The 4,856-nt window shown below is 34.5% G+C and overlaps 1 long non-coding RNA gene across 1 annotated transcript; it reads right to left on the bottom strand.

Annotated features, from left to right (window-relative positions):
- Window positions 1-2,709: 2,709 nt before the first annotated feature.
- On the bottom strand, window positions 2,710-3,030 carry LOC117151237. Its single transcript, XR_004461003.1, has 2 exons — window positions 2,952-3,030; window positions 2,710-2,855 (listed from the first exon to the last, which is right to left on the bottom strand). It is a non-coding gene; the product is annotated as an uncharacterized LOC117151237 (long non-coding RNA).
- Window positions 3,031-4,856: the final 1,826 nt, after the last annotated feature.

Below are 4,856 nucleotides of genomic sequence, written 5' to 3'. Positions count from 1 at the left end.
ATGGTCTTCTCTCGAAAGCTAAAAATGTAAAAGAAATAGGTACCGAGAGGAGCGCCCGCGGTTGTGATACGCTACTAGCTAAGTTACGATTAGCAGATTTACTAATTGATTAATTAGATGATCGTCCTAACCGGTTAGTGCGGCTTCATTGTCCTGATTTGTTGTTTGTCATTTCCTTTATTCTTTCCTGTGTTATTTTTAATAAATTCACGGATTATTTTGTTTAAACGCCTGTCTGTTTATTTATTTATCCCCTTTTATCGTTCCTTTTTAATACCCTGAAGCGTGTGCGACGAAACACCTGAGTTAAAACAGATACAGTAGAACTCTGTTTATATGAACCTATCGGAGAACAAATTAGTTTATATAACCAGGTCGTTGATATGGTAGGAATCCACCATTTCTCCCTACCATCTATGATTTTTCGTTCAGTTAATAGGAATGTTCATATAAGAGGATTCCACGAAACGTACGCTCTCGAATACGTAATAATATTGCAAATCTGTATCGACTGCGATACATGGAAGTGTGTCACATAACACGTGCCTCTGCCGTTTATATCCTAAAGGCGTGTATGCACTGACACAGTTCGTCCACATACTTTGTTCGCCGATAATTATCAAAAAATGTATGTAGGCTGCTCTACAATTGGAAATTTGTTGGAAATGGAACACACAGATTGTCGAAATCTATCTTTGTACAAATATAATTATCACCAGGTCCTTGCAAGTCCCTTTCGACAACGAAAACGAGTACCCTAAATTTTGTAAATCCTGATTTTTAAATAGTAAATACATACGTTAGTACATAGTAATAAATACATACGAACAAAATTTTCTACCACAAAATACCACCATTGTCTGTCAGAATTTTTCTCTCCGATTTGAAACGCAAATTGTAAATACACGTCTGCAGATAAACATTTGCCAGTGTGATCTAGGCTTTAGGTTAAGCGCGCACTAGCGACAATTTGTCACGCGATAGTCTTTTCGCTTACGAGAAGGGCATTCGTTTATACGGACGTGCGCGCATTTGACGACACGACCGCAGAACTTTTTCGTTTTTACAAGAAGAAGAAGTGGAACTTTTGATTGATGCGACTGAGAGTGACAAATTGTCGCTAATGCAGACCTAGTTTTATTGGTGGACGTTTACACGAGGCCCGATGCAGACGAGCAAGATTTCTCGGCGCGATGTCGCTGTGATCGTATATCTGTCTTCGTTGTCTTTGGCGGAAAGAATTGGAGAAACAAAGAAAAACACACGATCGCACTGACATCGCGCGGATAAAAGTTGCTCGTCTGCAGTTAATCTAAGTGGATTGACACTCGGCGACAGTTCAGATGAATAGGAGCTCAACTAAAGTTAAAGTCAGTACTTAAATTTCGTTCATATAAACGGAGTTCCATTGTAGTCACTGTAGTTCTTGGTGAAAATGGCGAAAATGGGTTTTACCTCATTTACAAGGGAACTTTCGACTTGTGGAAAAAGGGCGAACGTGGATTCGGAAACTTCTCAGTTTGAAGTAGGCGAAGATTATCGACAATAATTTTGTAAAGTAATTCCCTACAAATTGAGGAAGGAGCAGTTAACGATCTACTGAATCGGGAAGTTCTTTAAAGGTTTCTTGTCCTCGATCGTTTTCTTTCTTTTTTTTTTTTTGTTTTTAAATAAATAATGGCGCAACAGTAACAGCAGTATTAAAACTAGGAAACACATCGAATTTCCAGATAATAAACGTTAAGCATACTTAAATGAAACAAATTATGCGAAGGATAAAATTTAAACATATATATGTACCTACTACATCTACATACGCGTTAGGTTAATTGCACCTAATACGATAAAGTAACTGCACCTAATATGATAGAGCAACTGTATCTGATTTGAGGTTAGGTTGGATTTAGCAAAAAGAAAAACATACTTTTCTTCGATGAAATTAACGTCGAAGCATGACAAAGTTTATACACATTCTTATATTAATAGCTTTTTTATCAACTGCACAAAAACTGCAACTATGTGCAATTCATCAAATAATGATATCTAGCATTAATTATGGCCATTTATATATTTTTTGAAAGTGAATACATCCATTTATTATCTTGCTCTGCTAAATCTGAAGGATAGATATTTGAAGGAAGTGGTGCCTTTTTAGCCTTTTCTGTTTTTCTGATTGTAGCAATGAGCTTGCAGTGGCGATTAAAATCATTTGCCAAGTTAGGTGACTTCTTTCTTTATGGGGATTCCTTCTGAGAATATCAGTTTCGTTATTGATTTGGCGGTTTGAAACATACTAATCTGCATTCGTAATGACCCTTAGCTTTCTAATATTTTGCCAGCTGTGAGTAATTTTAAAGTTGGAGTCAGAGGCGGCTGGCTGTCGATAGCTAACTCTGCAAAAGTTTAAGTGTCTTGAAGTCAAGATAGAGAATTTAAAAAAGATAGTTTAAGAAAAAGTTTAAGAAAATGCCACCTAACATGGGGCAGCTAGAAAAGTAAAGGAATCTCAGAAAGCTTTTATTTTCCTATGAGAAATAAACATTTATTTAAATCAACAAGACAAACAAGCATCTTCCATCTTTGTCCACTTCTTTGTCTTCTACCTGTTGAACACGCGAAGGACGCAGCCGAGATACATCGTTCGTCATCCCAATAAAAACAACGAAAAAACTGAACCCACTTTCCACTATCGTCGCCTCTTTTGTATGATAATCTTTGACGTGTTAATACGTGTAATTCCGTGTCACGAGTAACAGTATTACTTACTGTTGATTTTCATGATGATTTTACTGTTCCATATTACGTACACTCTACGTGCTCCACGTACGTATTTCATCAGAAAACTAATCATTATACTAAAAAGCAGATAAATTTCACAGTAAATTTCGTTTGAAGAAACACGTTTTCTTTTTTAATTTGCCTGCAGTAAGAGATTTTACTATTTAATTCACCTCTCAAGAGATTTCATACGCTTTCGAGCACTGATATAATCAACTTGGATTGGATGACAGATTTCCAAGCGAAGCTGAGATGCGAACATGCTTGTTCTCTTTCTTTTCACGAAATATTTTACGCTTTGCTGACTGATGTCGCTAGTTACTCGGCCAGATATTGCAGTGTGTTCCATATTAGGCGCTGCTTCCATATTAGGTACAGTTACTATATTCCACACAGCACAGGATTTACGCGTGTCGTATGTAGTATTACGTTTCATATACATCATGTCAATATGGTGTCAACATGCTATGAGAGGCTAACTTATCATAACAAATACTGTTGTTGTTCGTTCCCGCCATAAACGCTGTACACGTGTTTACGATAGAATTATTTGCCAAGCGTTCGAATCGAATTTCATTTTTGAGGAAGAGATTTTAAATTTGCATAATTTCCGCTTATTCGTTGAACGAACGAAAAGTACGTTTAGGAGAAAACGATTATTCTCCGATGAAAGAAAATTCTCGACAAATTTTGGGATAAGCAATTTGGGATTGTGTACGTTTAATGATAAAAATAGAATTAAAAATAGGAGTAATAGAAATCGAATATAATTCGATTGATAAAATTGATGGATTTATGCATTCGTGAAAAAATCGATTGGCTTCGTTTCGAACGTGCTGTTGCGAGATCTACTGACGCAAATGGAATCAAATCGCTACGAAAGACGAACAATTCGGGGTTATGTTTTACAGGTATGAGGAAAATATTAACGATTTCATTACGTTTAATTTAACAGAGTCCATCGTGTTTTTCATTCTATCCGTGGATTATAAATTGGAATGGATTTAATTAAAGAAATTTAATTAAACTTTCATTTGCTTTTGTTTTAATTAAATTTTGGATAGATTTAATTAAAGAAAATAGCTGATTTTAGTACGTACAGCAACAGCGGAAAATTCCTCAGATCTTAAAGGTTCATGACACTTGTCGTGGCAGAAAGTCGATCTTTTCGCCATAAAGTGTAACCTCTTATTTACGAAAATTAAACAACACAAACGAGTTCCTTGGCGAAGCACTATATTGTGACAATGTGCGCGAGGAAATAGAACCTTTCGTTGTCAAGAATATCGATTTTCGTATGCATAGTGTAATATCAAGTATCGTGTGAGACTGTAGGAAGAACGATTAACCTGCCAAACAATATGAACAGTGTGTTAAATTCAAAGGAAAGTTAATAAACCTTACACTAAAGATTACAGTTTTAAATAGTATTGTTATTTGCATTAAAACTAGCGAGAAAAAGAAAAATAAGAAATTTGAATAAAATAGTATATCAAAGTTATACTAGGAATATAAAATATATATGTATATACATGTGCATATAAAAGTTCAGATATATTATACAGTTTATATAATAGTACTAAAAATTATCTATTGTTCTCAAACACGCAAAAATAATTGTAGCGCATGAACGACTTTTTTAGGTTAGAAAGGAAAACTGTAACCAAAAAATTCTGTCGAAATAACGGAGTGAGGGACAAAAGAAAGTTTATAGTATAAGCAGACAACAATAAGACAAAAGATGCTAGAATCTTAGAAGAAGAAGTTCTAATTGACAGGAATAATTAGATTCGTAAAGTGTTATAATTTTAGAAAAATTGGTTATAATTGACAGGAATAATGAGTTGATTAAAACACTACAATTTTAGAAAACGAAGTTATGATTGATAGAAGTACCTAAGTCATTCAGGCGCTATAGTTTTGAAAAAAGGAGTTATAATTAACAGAAATAATTAAATTGTTAAAAGATTACTAACATAGATGACTCCTAATGTACCAATGTGGTAAAAAATGTTCAGTGCATCAAACTTACTATCAACATGTGTAGTTACATATACTATACATATATAATATAATTA

This window comes from Bombus impatiens, unplaced genomic scaffold (assembly GCF_000188095.3).
Source record: "Bombus impatiens unplaced genomic scaffold, BIMP_2.2 scf_0121, whole genome shotgun sequence".
In the NCBI taxonomy this organism is placed as follows: domain Eukaryota; kingdom Metazoa; phylum Arthropoda; class Insecta; order Hymenoptera; family Apidae; genus Bombus; species Bombus impatiens.
Note: the sequence above shows the minus strand (reverse complement) of the source record. Positions and strands in the feature narration are given on the sequence as shown.